Raw genomic sequence first — 17416 nt, forward strand, 5'->3', positions numbered from 1 at the left:
GTCTGTTATAGTCATTCATTCCATAGTATTTATTGAGCGCTTACTATGTGCAGAGCACTGTACTAAGCGCTTGGAATGTACAAATCGATAACAGATAGAGACAGTCCCTGCCCTTTGATGGGTTTACGGTCTAAGCGGGGGAGGCGGACGGGCAAGAACAATAGCAATAGATAGAATCAAGGGGATGAACATCTCATTAAAACAATAGCAAATAAATAGAATCAAGGTGATGTACATCTCATTAACAAAATAAATAGGGTAATGTTACTCTGTTGTTATACTGTTATAATGTTATACGGTTGTATCGTACTCTCCCAAGTGCTTCATACAGTTTTCTGTTGGAGAAGCAGCATGGCTCAGTGGAAAGAGCATGGGCTTTGGAGTCAGGGCTCATGAGTTCGAATCCCGGCTCTGCCACTTGTCGGCTGTGTGACTGTGGGCAAGTCACTTCACTTCTCTGTGCCCCAGTTCCCTCATCTGTAAAATGGGGATTAAGACTGTGAGCCCCACGTGGGACAACCTGATTCCCCTATGTCTACCCCAGCGCTTAGAACAGTGCTCGGCACATAGTAAGCGCTTAACAGATACCAACATTAAATATCAACATTATTTTCTGCACACGGTAAGCGCTCGATAAATATGTTTGACTAATAACCCTGATATTTCCCCTTTACCATCCTAACTCCCTCATTATTTAACTTTAATGGATACCCCTTTGGTCTTTTCATCCAATCAACAATAATCTCCAGTAATAGAGGCAACTTTGAGCCTACGGGGTATCTGTAGAGTTATGTAGAACCCCTCTCTTTCCCCCATTCCCCGAAGTCTGGCCACTTCTCACCGTAAGCTCGTCTTCTAGACTCCAAAGTCGTTATGAACAGGGAACATTTCTGCTAATTCTGTCCTTTTGTACTCTCCCGAGCTCCTTGTCTCTTCACATGGTAAGTGCTCAGTAAATACGATTGATTGATCATCGTGCTTATTTTGGGTGAAGAAGCCAGGAGTATAGGCATTTATCCTGAGACTCACAGGGCATCTCTGTGGTGTGCAAAGACCTATTGGCTACCTCAGCGGTTGCCTGCGGGTTAATGGCATAATGGCCTGACTTTGGCGCTGTGCTGCAGGCATTTGGCCCTAAATGGATTTTGTATGGAAAATCCTCCTGTGTACGTCACATGATGCACTCCAGTGGCTTGTCGTCCCCTCCGCTATAGCTAGAAAAGACCATCATGAAGGAGAGAGCATGAATGTCATCCCTGCTCATATCTGACAGACAATGGTTCTTCCCCGCTTCAAAGCCTTATTGAAGGTACATCTCCTCCAGGAGAGCTTCCCTGACTAAGCTCCTCCTTTCCTCTTTTCCCACTCCCTTCTGGTCACCCTCACTTGCTCCCTTGATTCTCCTCCTTTCCCAACCCCACAGCACTTACGTACATATCTGTAATTTATTTATTTGTATCGTTGTCTGTCTCTGCCCCCTAGACTGTAAGCTCATTGTGGGCAGGGAATGTGTCTATTGTTTTATTGTACTCTCCCCAGTGCTTAGTATTGTGCTCTGCATACAGTAAGGGCTCAATAAATACGACTGAATGAATGAAACACTAGATTTACAATCAATCTCCTCTCAGAATTTCTCAGTTCCAAAGTCGCCTTGTAGACCATAAGCTCCTTGAGGGCAAGGATCGTGTCTTCCAACTCTATTGTTTTGTACTTCCCCAAGTACTTAGTACACAGTTCAGTACATGCTAAGAGCTCAATAAATACCACTGATTGATTAACTGACTGGACTGTAGCATCTGAAGATCCCCGCACTGACCCCATTATGGACATTCTGATACCAATTATCCAAACATCACTTATTTAGATCAGATCTGAGTTTTCTCAACCACTGCTAATTTGGTAAATCAAAGAGTATGTTTTAGTAGCTGAACAAAACAAGGCACGTGCCGATCTGAAAGGGACAATCCCACTTGTGTTTGATTATCTGAATATCCCATTTATCGGTCAATCAATTTATCAAGAGACGCAGCATGGCCTAGTGGATAGAGCACGGACCTGAGGGTCAGAGGTACGTGGGTCCTAATCCCAGCTCCGCTACCTGTTCTGCAGTGTGACCTTGGGCAAGTCACTCCGCACACAGACAGTGTTCAGTAAATGCCACTGGATGATAGTACATGCTCGGGAGAGTACAAGAGAAACAAGGTACACATCCCGTGTCCTCAAGGAGCTTCCGATCTAAAGTGGGGAGGTGGGCAGACTCAGATTATTCACATATAGAGGAAGCAGGAGGAAGAACGGGAAAGAACAGGGATGTAACTGGTAATAGCTGGGATATGGAAGGATGGCATAGATGAATACATAATCAAATATACAATTAAATGTATGTAATAATAATAATAATAATAGTGGTATTTGTTAAGCACTTACTATGTGCAGAGCACTGTTCTAAGCGTAGGGGTAGAAACGGTTTGTCCCACATGAGGCTCACAGTCTTAATCCCATTTTACAGATGAGGTAACTGAGGCACAGAGAAGTTAAGTGACTTGCCCACAGTCACACAACCGACAAGTGGCAGAGCCGGAATTCAAACCCATTACCTCTGACTCCACTGAGCCACCCTGTTTCTCTGTAGTTTGGATGATGAGTGAAATAAACACTTAAATGCTCAAGGTGGCTTTTGTGTTGACTTGGAGAGTTTGGATTAACTGAAGAAAGCTTCTCGGAGGAGGTGAGATTGGTATAAAGGAGTTATAAATGATGCAAGACCTTCTGTAAAATACAATCAAACACCCGGCTTTGACGGACGTGGCCGGTCTATCCCGGGATGACGGGATCTGCCGTTGAAAATCCAGTCCTTCCATTAACAATGTAGAGGGGGAGGTCTAACTCTAGTGGGCCGCAGTAGGACGGATCGTGATTAGACGGTAGAAAAAAGCATGGGCCGGTGAGGGAATTTGAAGAGGCCGGGTGTGGGGTCACCTTCCCTGAAACACTGGGTCAATTCCCGGATTTCTAGGAAGGTTTAGGGGTGACCCTGCCTAGAGGCAGGGGGATGGATATGTTGAACCATCAGGGTCCCTTCCAGCCAGAGGTTCCTCTTGCTAAATTGATCCTGCGGGGGAAATAAAGGGTCTGGAGTTGACGGGAGGAGAGCGAACACGAGGGGGCGGAGGAGGAACAGGAATGAGATGGCAGAGAGCACAAGGACCGGGAAGGGGAGAAAGGAGAAGGAGCCTCTTTCATGGCTCTGGCTACTTCTCAGGAGGCACAGAGATTGGGGCTGGAAAGAAGTCTGCCTTCCTTCCAGGCCTCTGATCCCGATCCCCGCTAAGCCAGAGCGAGCAACCTATTGCCAAGGCTGCCGTTCCTCCATCCCCGGTGCCCCGGGGAGCTGACGGGGACCGGAGAGGCCCTTTGATTCCGCCTCCTGCCTCAAGGCCTGGACTATCCGGAGCCTAGGGAAGTTTATTCTCTTCCTGGAAGTCCCTCAACCTCCTCATCCTCTCTGCCGAGAGTCCCGAGGAAACGGAGTGCGGGGTTAGGCGCTTCGGGCGTAGTGGATAGAGCACGGGCCTGGCAGTCAGAAGGTTGCGAGTTCAAATTTTGATTCCGCCACGTATCTGCCGAGTGACCTTGGGTAAATCACTTCACTTCCCTGGGCCCCAGTTACCTCATCTGTAAAATGGGGATTGAGACCGTGAGCCCCCTGGGTCGACAGGGACCGCGTCCAACCCGATTTGCTTGTATCCACCCCCGCGCTTAGTACAGTGCCTGGCACATAGTAAGTGCTTAACATATACCCCACCTATTTAAAGCAAAGCCGGCTGGACTGAGGGGTGGGGCCCGGGGCAGGGCGTTCATGTCACTAGGCCCCGGTACTGTCGCTGTGTTGCTTTGTCCAGTTGACTAACTCTAACTCTACGGTGCGAATGCTTCCCGAGTCTGTGCCGTCCTGCTCTGGGTTTCCTGCCCCAGAGGAAGAGGAGGAGGAAGAGAAGCAGCAGTGGTACGGGAGACCCCGGCCTGAGCCAGAGCACCCTGAAGAGTTTGGGGAGGCGCGGGGACTCCCTGGCCCCTAGACAGAACCCCTTTCCCTAAGCTGGAGAGGTCTGTGAGAATAATAATAACTGTGGAATTTGTTAAGTGTTTACTATGTGCCAAGCACATAATCAAGTCAGACACAGCCTGGCAGGGCTCGCGGTCCAAAGAGGAGGGACACCAGGTTTTGAATCCCCATCTTACAGGTCAGGAAACTGAGGCACAGAGAATCGAAGTGAGTGACGTTCCGGGGGTCACGCGGCAGCCAACGGCAAAGCCGGAATTAGAACGGAGGCAAGTGGATACTGGGGGCGGAAGACAGCCTGCGTCCCAGTCGTTGTCACAGGCGGCTCTAGCTTGGGTTCGGCCTCCAACTCTACCCGCCTTCTCCGCCTCCATCGCCACGAGGTTTTCCCACAGGAATACTAACGGTTGTTGGAGCAGTCGGGTAAAGCTGGCAGGTAGCGGAGCCCTGGAACTAGGTGAGATGCCACACTCACCAGGGCTCCTCCGCCAGGAACGGTCCATTACCCTGTTTGCCCCCAACCTCACCCTCTTTCTTCCAGCCCTGCCTTAAAACCTCAGCCCCTCCCTTACGCCCTCCCACCCCCACCCCGCCAGCAGGTAGTGATGGTTGCAGTTGACAAACATCAGGGTGGTTAGGACTAGGAGGGGGGACCTGGGTTTTTCTGGACTATCTGATCTCCTGGGGACATGTGATTTCTCAGCAGCTTGGGTGAGATTATCTCGAATCTAGCCCAGTGCTTAGTACAACGTTTGCCACTTAGGAAATACTTAAGAAATACAAAGGTAATAATAATCATAATAACTCTTGGTCTTCTTCTTCGCGTCCTCCTCCTTCTCCTCTTCCTCCTCTTTTTCCTCCTCCTCCGTCTCTTCTTCTTCCTCTTCATCCTTCTCCTCTTTTTCCTCCTCTTCCTCTCCTCTTCTTCCTCCTCCTCCTCCCGTCCTCCTTCTTTTCCTTCTCTCTCTTCTCCTTTCTCAATCAGCCTTGGCTTACCATACCACAGACTATATCCCCCGTCTTTCCCTCCCTCAGTACTCCACAATCGACGCACTCTGCCCCTCTCAGCCACGTGCTATCACCTTCCATCAAGTAAGCACGTCACTCCAGAGGATAACCTGACTTTAATATTTTGGCTGCAGATCTATAATTGTGCTCTAATCCTACCCTACCAGTTGTCCTCCATCCTCAGAAGGAGGGAACTCCCTTTCTCCTTCCCGTGCCGTTCGGGTCGAGGGAGAGGTGGCGGGGGAGAAGAGGCCTCAGGTTTGAGCCAAGGATAGCTTTCCGGTCAGGCATGACGCCGGTATCCTTGTTTGCTGGCCATACGATGGAGGAGCGGAAACGAATTTAAGGTATCTGTTTGCTACCTGAAATAGGTGCCAATTTGAGGGAGAATTTTTTTAAGCTTGAAAGGTCAACTCCTGCACTGCAAAATATGGTGGTTGCCCGGGCGAGAATCTATCTGCAAGGTTGAAATAATCCCTCAGTTGGCAGTGGATGCTCCCTTCCCAGCATTCCCCCCTCGGGGATTGGGAAATGAGAAACTCAAAGATGTGTGAGCAGGGATGCTCCTCCACAAGCCTGCCCTTTCGAGAGCTTGGTGAAAAGAAACCTGATTTCTTCCAGTGAAAACATAGATTAAAAAAAAATCAATTCCGATTAAAATGCATTATACTCTTATATTACAGTCAGAGAGCTAATTACTTCTTATTGTAACAACGGCCCGGCTGAATGAAATCATTAAGGTACTAAAAATTCCTCCTGCGAAATGGATTTGTAGCAGAGAGAGAAAGAGCCACATATGAGTTATTCATAAAATGAGATAGGGCTTTCTTTTAAAAATAAAATGGGAGAGAAACCTATGCCTCGGGGAGAGTTGATACCGGGACAAAAGGAAACCGAGAATGTTGGGATTCTGGACTCTCAATCGATCAATTAATCGATCGATGAACGATGGCGTTTGTTGAGTACCTATTGAGGGCACTGAGTTGAACTCTTGGGAGAAAATGACGCAAACAAGACACATGTTCCCTGCCTCCAAAGAATAGCATGACTTAGTGGAAAGATCAGGGGCCCGGGAGTCAGAAGACCTGTGTTTTAATTCCAGCTCTGCCTCTTGTCTGCTATGTGAACTTGGGCAAGTTATTTCACTTCTGTGTGCCTCAGTTTCCTCTTCTGTAAAATGGGGATTCAATGCCTGTTGTATGTCTTACTTAGATTGTGAGCCCTGTATGGGACAGGGACTTTGATAATAGTAATAATAATAATAATAGTATTTAAGCACTTACTGTTTGCCAAACACTGTTCTAAGCACTGGGGTAATAATAATAATAATAATGTTGGTGTTCATTAAGCGCTTACTATATGCCAAGCACTGTTCTAAGCGCTGGGGTAGAGACAAGGTAGTCAGGTTGTCCCACGTGGGGCTCACAGATTTAATTCCCATTTTCCAGATGAGGGAACTGAGGCACAGAGAAGTTAAGTGACTTGCCCAAGGTCACACAGCAGACAACTGGCGGAGCCGGGACTAGAACTCACGACCTCTGACTCCCAAGCCCGGGCTCTTTCCTCTAAGTCACGCTGCTTCTAGATACAAGGGTAGATGCAGGGCAATCAGGCCGTCCCACGTGGGGCTCACAGTCTTAGTTCCCATTTTACAGATGAGGTAACCGAGGCACAGAGAAGTTCAGTAACTTGCCCAAAATCACACAGCTGACAAGTGGCGGAGCTGGTATTAGAATCCACGACCTCTGACTCCCAAGCCCATGCCCTTTCCACTGTCACTCTGCTTCCTCTACCAAACTGATTAACTTGTATCTACCCCGGTGCTTAGAACAGTGCTTGACATAAAGTAAGCACTTAACAGATATAATAATAATACTATAATGGGAGAGACCGACCAAAAGTACTTTCAAATTGTGTGAGCAGGAGGCAGAAGAGGATATAACAAGAGTACAACTGTAGCAGGATTAAATAGCGGGAGATGTAACTGAATATGCCAATAAATATTTACAGATGAATTGAGTAGGAATAGGATAGGGCACAGGGGTAGGAAGGGATGAAGGGAGGAATAATACAATAATAGAATAATAATAATAATGAGCTGGACCGCTGCCAGTTTCTCATCCGCACGTGACGAAGACCTTGTCCTTGGTCTGGCTCAGGTTGGCTTGGGTGCTGAGCTGTTCCCGTCTTCACGTTGGCCTCCTTCAGGCCAGCAGACCCAAGTCCTCGGGCTCCATACTTAAAAGCAAGTCCCCCATCTGAGGGAAAATGGGAGGAACCCGACAAGATTCAGGCCTGATTTTGTTCCAGAAAAAGCGAGCCCTCCCCACCAGCCCCCCAGACTTGTCATCTTCTGGTGGTGACAGAGAAGCAGACTGTACCCCGCCTCCCGCCCCTTACCTCCCTCCCCCTGCCCCCCTCCCCACCCACTCTTCACACTTCCTCCTGACTCGGCGCTATCTGAACACATGTTCGGAATATAGCTTCCCTTCATGGTTGCTTAATTATTATGGCTTAGAAGACAATAATACTAAATTCAAGTGAAATCTAATTGCTCCACTGGTTCCCACATCTGGCAGAAGAATTCAACAGATAACAACAGGATCCAACCAACGTTCCCAACTTGGAATTCGTTATCGGTGACGGTGAGACCCATTGGCCCCGCAGCGATCCTGCTTAATAGCAAGAATGGAAAACAATTTGTACCGATGCAAAAGTCTCCGACAGCAAGAGAAGTCATTAAATAGGAAAGCATATTCCTCGAAAAGCCACGGCCTTGCAACTAGTTCAGACATTCGGTTGTACGGGGAGTTGAGGTTCGTCCTAAAGAAAGTAATTTTTCTAGAGATTCCCTCCCCTAAGCCCCTTTCTCTTAAAGATCTATATTCTAGTCAATCATCAATTGGTGCCAGAAATTATATTGGAAAATCATTCTTTTACAAACGGAAACTATTATAATTTAAACGGGTGCAAATGAAACCATACATTTTCAGAAGGAGATCAATGAAAACCACTTTATTAGAAAATATAAATCACTTTTTAATTTCAGACGCAATAAGAAAAGAACTCATTTTTTCAGTTTCATTGAAATTGATTGGTACACCTGCAGAGAAAAGCAGCTTCATCATCTCATTATCAGTCAATTAATATGCAGGTCCAAATGTGAATACTATTCCAGTTAACTCTAAACGGATGATTTTATTGAAGTCTTAATAGACCAGGAAAAGCTGGCTTCCACCCTGCTAAATGAGGTCAGCCAAAAAAAAAAAAGGAAAAATATCAAAGTGGTTAACTTGGGACCGGAGTGAAACGCCTTCTACTCTGTCTGCTGATTACTGGACACAATTACCACAGTCTGGGACCCTGAGACTCCTCTGACTCCCAGGAATAAGAATTTGGGGGTTTTCATTTGGGTTTTGTTGGCGGAGGGGAAGTTAGGGTGGACAGCGGTGGGGAAAGAGAACCGTTTTTATCAGGTCGTTTTGAGGATATCTCACCAGATCATACAATATATTGGCCTCCTTCCTGTTCACCAGGTCTTAATGGACCCCTGAGTCAGAAGGTCATGGATTCTAATCCCCTCTCTGCCAATTCTCTGCTGTATGACCTTGGGCAAGTGAGCAACGTGGCTCTGTGGACAGAGCCCGGGCTTCGGAGCCAGAGATCGTGGGTTCTAATTCTGGCTCCACCACTTGTCAGCTGTGTGACTTTGGGTAAGTCACTTCACTTCTCTGTGCCTCAGTTACCTCATCTGGAAAATGGGGATTAAGACTGTGAGCCCATGTGGGACAACCAGATAACTTTGTATTAACCCCAGTGCTTAGAACAGTGCCTGGCACATAGTAAGCGCTCTCTATATATACCATCATTATCATTCTAACAGGGACTGGTTACTGATTCTAAATATTGATTGAAGACTCCTTCCGGACTGTAACTTTCTTGTGAGCAGGGAATAATAATGTTGGTGTTTTTTAAGCGCTTACTATGTGCAGAACACTGTTCTAAGCGCTGGGTTAGATACAGGGTAATCAGGTTGTCCCAAGTGAGGCTCAAAATCTTAATCCCCATTTTACAGATGAGGTAACTGAGGCACAGAGCAGTCAAGTGACTTGCCCAAAGTCACACAGGTGATAAGTGGCAGATCCGGGATTCGAACCCATGACCTCTGACTCCCAAGCCCGGGCTCTTTCCACCGAGCCACGCTGTTTCTCTATGTGTCTACCAACTGTCTACCAACTGTGTACGGGTCCCGTTCTGTTTCTCATGTATATCCTCGCTCCATCCGTGGTATTTATTGAGCATCTACTCAGATGCTTGGGAGAGTACAGTACAACAGAGTTGGTAGATATGTTACCCACCCGCAGTGAGCTTACGGTCTAGAGACCAGCTCATGTCGTATATCGACAAGCCTCCGACAGCCTCTTATGCCAAGCTCGCTGCCAAGTTACCAGATGGACTTTAACGTCTGGGCAAAGGAGGTCACTTGCACCAGACCACATCTATTCCAAGCAGGGATTGACAATAGGGATGGATTCATTTCCCCTACTTCCTCTCCCTTCTGCTTCACCCTTGAACTTGAATCTGTACCCTTTAAGTACTTGACGTTTGCCCCACCCTCAGCCCCACAGAACTTATACATATAGCTGTAATTTATTTTAATATTTGTCAGTCAATCGTATTTATTGAGCACTTACCGTATGCACAGCACTGTAATAAGCACTTGGGAAAGAACAATATGCAATAGACAGACACATTCCCTGTCCACAAGGAGCTTACAGTCTAGAGTTTACAGTCCACACCATAAGCTCCTGGAGGGTCGGGAATGTATCTACCAGCTCCATTGTACTGGACTCTCCCAAGAGTTTAGTACAGTGCTCTGAACACACTAAGTGCTCAAAAAATATCACTGATTTAAAAAAAAAAATGAATGACAGCTAGTGTTGTCGTCTCTGTCTTGCCAATGTGCAAATCGAGCCCCAGAGAGGCTAAGGGATGGGCCCAAAGTCACTCGGCAGCAAGCCGGTGACAGAGCTGAGGCTCATTCACATGTGTCCGGACTCCGAGGGCTGTACTTTTTCCACTAGTCCATCGTAACCTAAGCTAGACTCAGCCAGCAGCTCACCATGCTTCCTAGAAATGACCTCCCCAATTCCCTTTTCCTACTTCTCCATTCTCTGAGCGTCGGCTGGGGGTCCTGGCCCTCCCTCCACCTTATAGATTTTTTATTAAAGGTTCGCATCGGCCTGCCAAATAGGAATACAATACAAGGCTCTCTTCAGCAGAGAGAAATGAAACAACCAAAACAACCTATTTACAGATAAAATTCAGCCCTCTACTGCATTCATTCATTCTGTCACTCATTAAAAGAAACAAGGACCGAATGACAGGGTAATTTTCCAAAGATGCAAAAGCCTCCTGTGGGCTCTTTTATTGTGTTCTGAATTACTCTTTTTAATTCAATCATTTGTTGTATCCACCTGTTACAACACCTCAGCTAGGAACCCGCCAGAATCGCCTCCTACTTCACAGAGAATTTTTTCCTGTCGACTGGATGGGGTTTAGGATTTCAAGGAAAATTCCAATGAGACAGGTCCAGCTCCTAGGAGCCCTTGTTCCTCATCTCCCCACCTACCTCCCCCGGGGGTTTTGTATCAATACTATTATGATATTATTATGGTTTTTGTTAAACGCTTACTGTGGGTCAAACACTGTTCTAAGTGCAAGGGTAGATACATGTTAATCAGGTTGGACATAATCCATATCTCACATGGGGTTCACAGTCTAAATAGGATGGAGAACAGACATTGTTTCCCCATTTTACAGATGAGGAAACGGGGGAGAAATATTTTAACAATCCAGGCTTAATGGCAGTATTTTAATCCAGCGGCTCCTTCAAGCCTCCTGATGGCTGAACGGATAACTTCCTCACGTTGTCCCTTGTCTGATCATAATAATAAATGATGATCATTTTGGTACTTAAGTGCTTACTATCTTTCAAGCACTGTTCTGAGCGCTGGGGTAGGTGCAAATTAGATACAAATCAGGTTGGACACAGTCTCTGTCCCACATGGGGCTCACAACCTTAATCCCCATTTTTCACATGCGGTAACTGGGGTCCAGAGAAGTGAAATGACTTGCTCAGAGTCACCCAGCAGACAAGTGGCGGAGTGGGAATTAGAACTCAGGTCCTTGTAACTTCCAAGCCCGCTGCTTCTCAGAGCAGAGTTACTAAAATGGGCCCATCCCGGGCAGGTAAGGCGGAGTTCAGATGGTAAGCACTGTTGAAAGGGATGGTTGCCCAAGTTGGAGCGGGCATCTGTGTTCACGGGGAAACACAACAGCTTAGTCCGGCGGGTGGGCAGGGGCTCTCCTGGAGAAGTGCTCTCGGTTCCGGCAGTTCGGCTGGAGTGGAATCGGCTGTGCTGTGGAGAGACGGATCCTCACAGAGGTTCTTCAGGGACCCAGCGGAAGCTCTCTCAACTTTTACACATTGCTTTGGAATTTTCCCAAGGTCACCCTGCCTCTCCCTTTCTCCCACCCTCCACCCCTTATTGTGCCCTGACTGGCTGCTGAATGGGGACCATTCCCCAGGGAGCAGGCAGGTCGGGATAATTAATAATTCAATCATTCAGTAGTACTTACTGAGCGCTTACTATGTGCAGAGTACTTGGAGTGTACAATTCGGCAACATAATAATAATAACGATGGTATTTGTTACGCGCTTACTATATGCCAAGCACTGTTCTAAGTGCTGGGGGCGGGGGGTACGAGGTGATCAGGTTGCCCCACGTGGGGCTCACAGTCTTAATCCCCATTTTACAGCTGAGGCAACTGAGGCACCGAGAAGTTAAGTGACTTACCTAAAGTCAAACAGCTGACAAGTGGTGGAGCCAGGTTTAGAACCCATGACCTCTGACTCCCAAGCCTGTGATTGGGACAACGCCCCCATTCCCTGATGGCAGTGATTTCGAGGCTGATGTCCATCCTATGTGTAATCTTCAAAACCCTACTAAAATCCTATCTGACGAATCCCCCTATTCTCCCTACCTTCTCTGACACCTAATCACTTGTGTCTGTACCCCCTTATACACTTTGATATTCACCCCCCCATAACCCCACAGCGCTTATGTCCATATCCTTATACTCTGCTGCTTCTCTTTCCCGTAACGTATTTTATCATCCGTCTCCTTCTAGACTGTAGCTCCTGGTAGACAGAATTCATTTCTACCAAATCCTTTGTTATTTCCCAATTGCTTAATACAGTGCTCCGCACAGAGCGGCGTAACCTAGGAGAAAGATCACAGGCCTGGGCGTCAGAGGACCTGGGTTCTAATCCCAGCTCTGCCTATTGTTTGCTGTGTGACCTTGGGCAAGTCATTTCATTTCCCTGGGCCTCAGTTACCTTACCTATAAAACAGGGATTAAGATGTGAGACAGGGACTGTATCCAATCTGATTTGCTTGTAACCACCCCAACATTTAGTACAGTGTCTGGCACATAGGAAGTGCTTAATATATACCATAATTATTATTGTTATTATTATTCTCAACTGTATATTAATTATTAATTCATCTAGGTCATCCTTCCATATGCTTGCAACTGCTAGTCATAGCCCTGTTCTTTCTGTTGCTGCTAAATTGTAGATTGTTTTTTTCTGCCTGTCTCTTTGAGGGCAGGAAACATAGAACTTGCTTCTGGGATACTCTCCCAACTGCTTGTACAGTGCTCTACAGACGGCAGGGGCTTAATCGATCCCATTCATTTGTTAATTAATTGGTTGATTTATTGATTCATTCTGTGATTAGCACCTGCAGAATCGGTGGTGCTATTAGTAAGACTGTCAACTGGATCGTGAACGCCCCACTAGATTGTGAAATCCCTGAGGGCAGGGATTGAGTCTACTTTGTTGAACTCTCCTAAGCGCTTAGAACAGTACCCTGCCCACCATAAATGCTCAATAAATACTGTCGATTAATCGGTTGCTGTTACACTGCACTCATTAGTTATGATTGTATTGGCCCAGAGAATCCTCTTCAGCTTTAATTCTAAGTGCATGTTGGAAGCCTTGGCTTCGATCCTTTCTTTTACTAGCCATAAGAGATTAATCTCAATAGTCGAGCTAATGGGGATGAAAAATGTGACATCAAAGTCAGAAATAAGTCTAATGAAGCCCATTAAATAATTTAATGATTGCATAATTGTGTTCATTTAAAATTAAGAAATTGATCATTCTCAAATTAATATCGCCATCTCTGTATCTTTTGAGCACATTTATTTTGAATAAAATGAAGGATTTCTGATGGGCATTCTGCCATTAATAATCACGTCCCTTTACATTGAGAAAATGGTATGTTTTGAGTAAGTCTATGAAACCGTATATTACTGGACCACAGTAAAGCCAGTTTGGGAGAGAGATTTAAGCGATTGAAAAGAGACTTAATAATAGTGACAATCTGAACTGTAAACTGAACGAGGGGGAATTGGTGACTCATGATTGGTAGCCACGGTCAGAAATCTGGATAAGGAATTTATAGCCCAGAACCCAGACCGAGTCTGCAGCAAAATCCAGGTCTGAGGGAATTGCGGGTTGGGTGAAAGTTGAAAATCCTTCAAACACTCTAAGACTGTACAAATCCACCTAGTATTCTGGGTTCCTTTGACTGGCTGGTGTACCAAGGAGAGAAATTCAGTGAAATATCAATTATCTGAACCAACTAATTTGTAATTGGTTAAAACAGGCTAAAGCAGCTCCTCAAGGAAGAACAAAACTGGACTTACTTGCAATGGTTTAGCCCGGTTGTATTCAGGCTGCTTCCCTTTGTCATCCTGTCTGCTGTTCTGGTCATAATTGGATAGAACAGAATTGGAGAAGTTACAGAGAGAGTCATCGGAGATGATCAGGAGGTTGGAGCAACTTCTGATAGAGAACATCCTAAAGAGATTGGGTATTTGTTAGGTACTTTACTATGTGCCAAGCACTGTTTTAAGCGCTGGGGTAGATGCATATCAATTGGGTGAGTCACAGTCCCTATCCCTCATGGGATTCAGAGTCCAAGTAGGAGAAGGGACAGGTATCGAATGTCCATTCTACAGATGAGGCTACTGGGGCACTGAAGAGTTCAATGATTTGCCCAAGGTTATACAGCAGACAACAGTTAGAGATCGGATTCTATCCATAGCAAAAGTAGTTGATCAATCAGGAAGGATCATTAATGGGATGAACTTGGAATTGCTTTAACCAAATTATGTAACCACAGGCCGATGGCGTTCCAATTCAATCAACCAATCATAAGTAATTATTAAACTTGGTAAGGCCAGCTAGTGGTGTATGTGTGATTATACTCCCTTGTGAGCTACCTGAGCAGGCACTTAACTTGCCTGTGCCTCAGTTTCCTCATCTGTAAACTGGGAAGTAAGACCGTGAGACCCATGTGGGACAGGAAGTTTGTCTAACCTGATTAGCTTGTATCTACCCCAGCTCTTAGTACAGTGTCTGGAGCTTATTCATGCATTTGTTCATTGAGTCGTATTTATTGAGTGCTTACTATGTGCAAAGCACCGTACTAAGCACTTGGAAGAGTACAATATAACAATTAACTGACGCATTCCCCGACCTTAGTAATCGCTTAACAGTTACCTTAAAATAAAAATGGAACAGCTCTGACTGCTCATCAGTTTTTCAACTAAAGTTAAATGAGGCAATGGATCGGGCAGGGATTTTGAAGGCCAGAGACCAGCCGTTCTCCATCTCCCCCGTACAAGAGAAAATGGGCTTAAATTAAAGCATGAGGTCTTGTGGTTAGGTGCTAAGAAGTTCTTCCTGTCTCTAAGAATGGCTAAAAACCAAAGTTGGGCGACGGGGACGTTTCAGCCAATGAGGAAGTTGAAAACAAATCCAAAGTACAGTTCATTCAGGTCCTCCCCGATGAGGGGTTTGCATTCCTTTACTGAAGTTAACTCCCATCGTAGTATGTACACCTTGATCTGTGTCATATTAAGGAGCACAATCGGGTCTGCAGACACGACGTCGTTCCTTTCCCACAGCGAGCTTACAGTCCAAGTGTAAAGAGTTATGCTAAATGCTTGGAAAAGTAGAACAGAGTTAGAAAACAGTCTCCATCCTCATTCATTCCATCATATTTATTGAGCACTTACTGTGTGCAGAACACTGTATTTTCTCTTCCACTCATCTCCTCGCTTTTTTCTGTAAATTCCATCTGCTCTTCGATGTTGTCCCTTGGCTCGAGGCTTGAGGTTTCCTCTTGCTCATTCTTCCCCGCTTCTGTCCTCAACAAGCAGAGACCCGGCCGCTCGAGGCTTTGAGCCGTTCTCCACCTTTATGTGCTCTCGCCAACATTCGCCTGCACGTCGCCGGGATTTGCGAGGGCAAACGAAACCACCAAGAGTGCCGGTAGCTGGATCCTGCAAGCAAAATACCAGTTTGGAGGTGCAAGGTTTCTTGGTGTGAAATTAGCAGCCGATCCGAGCGTGGCTGACAATCTGGCTCACGATGTCAAGGTGAAATGTCGGGGCCCATTTTCCGACTATGGAAAACTCAAAGGAGATTAAATGGATTAGTTTGGGAGGAGTGGGCTCAAGCTGAACTTCGGAAAATTGGGAGAGAATTTTTTATTCTGCTGCCGCACCTTTGATTCAACCACTTTTAGGCTTCTTGAAATGATCTCTGGGCCTGATCCAGGAACTGCCATTATGTTTTTATGTTCGAAACATCAGGGCTCTGAGTTTTAATTCCGCCTCTTGCTTGGGTTGGGTGACCTCGAATAACTCCACCTCGTCAGAAAGATGGATGAAACGAGACTGGCTATTGGGTGAGCATGGGAGAAAAATAGCCAGACAAATGATGATGATGGTATTTGTTAAGCACTTACTGTGTGTCAAGCTCTGTTCTAAGGTCTGAGGAAGATACAAACTAATCAGGTAGGACTCAGTCCCCGTCCCACATGGGGCTCACAGTTTTAATCCCCATTTTACAGATGAAGGAACTGAGGTGCAGAGAAGTGAAGTGACTTGTCCAAGGTCACACGACAGACAAGTGGCGGAGGTGTGATTAGAACCCCAATCCTTCTGACTCCCTGGCCCGTGCTCTAACCACTAGGCCACGCTTATTCTCAAAACGAAACAGACCAGGAATAAGAAGTCCAGCAACACCCAGAGGGCTGCTGACATCCTTGCGTCCTTGTCTCTTTCCGAACCCTCTTTGCTCCTCGCAACACCTTTTACCTCTTCAGAGCTCCCCTCTTTGCCAGTTGTCTCCCCCGAGTGGGTGGGATACTTCGAGGGAGTCCCATTACCCAGCAGGTAACGGAGGAAACCGAGCCCCAGAGATAGCCCTCGTTCTTGCCGAGAAACTGAAATCTGGAGCAAGAAGAGTTGGCCATTTTGTGAAACTCAAGTCAGTGGCAGTATAATAAGAGAGACAAATTCACTTACTGGATCCCCTCCTCTCTCTTCTAACAAAGAAGCAATAGATACAATAGATAAAGGGGAACAGCTCTCTGTGTCCCTTTGTGCAGTTGGGTTAGAGCCCGCCGCTGGAAAGAAGCCAGAGTAAAGGTTAGAGGAACGCTCAGAATGCTTAAATGATAACATTGGCAGTCTGCTGGAAATTAAAGTAACTCAGTGAACATAAATAATGAACAAAATATTGATTGAAATAAATGATGTACTTTACTTTAGAAATGCTATTTGAATAACCAATATTGTACTATGTCAAGCTATGGTTTCAAATGTATTTGATTATACATTTTAATGTTTTCCCCAAACATTCTTTCAAATCAGTATAAATTACTGTATGTGGCATGCATGCCTTGATCTTTAGCTGCCATGACAACAGGATACAGAGAAATACATTTCCATAACAATCCCAAGCAATGTTTAGTATCACTGAGCCTTTGTGTCAGAGAGCTGCTGGCTGGGGGAAGAAAACAGCATCATTTTCTTTAAGTTGAAAGAAGCTTTTGTTGTAATAATTGAAGAAAAATGTGCATAAAAATGATCGTTTAGAAAAAAAGAGATTGAATGTGTGCCAGCAGAAAGATACCCACCAAAAAGAAACAGCTCTGTGGTTTTAGAGACCACGGAGGCTGAAGAGAAAGTTGGCGAATTGGGTCAGGTAGGTTGATGGAATCCGACATTATTTAGTGAAATAACTGATGCTGCCCTTTGCCCAAATGAAATGAATTGGTTTGTGTTTTGCTTTCTACTCAACCTTTGTTTTAACCCAATTCTTTGGAAATTTGAGAGAGAAGGATTCTGAGTAATTTTGAAAGTACTGAATGTAGGGTAAAGGTCATTCTGGGAAGTGTATATAAACATTAAAAAAAA

Source organism: Ornithorhynchus anatinus, chromosome 11 (genome assembly GCF_004115215.2).
Source record: "Ornithorhynchus anatinus isolate Pmale09 chromosome 11, mOrnAna1.pri.v4, whole genome shotgun sequence".
Classification (NCBI taxonomy): Eukaryota; Metazoa; Chordata; class Mammalia; order Monotremata; family Ornithorhynchidae; genus Ornithorhynchus; species Ornithorhynchus anatinus.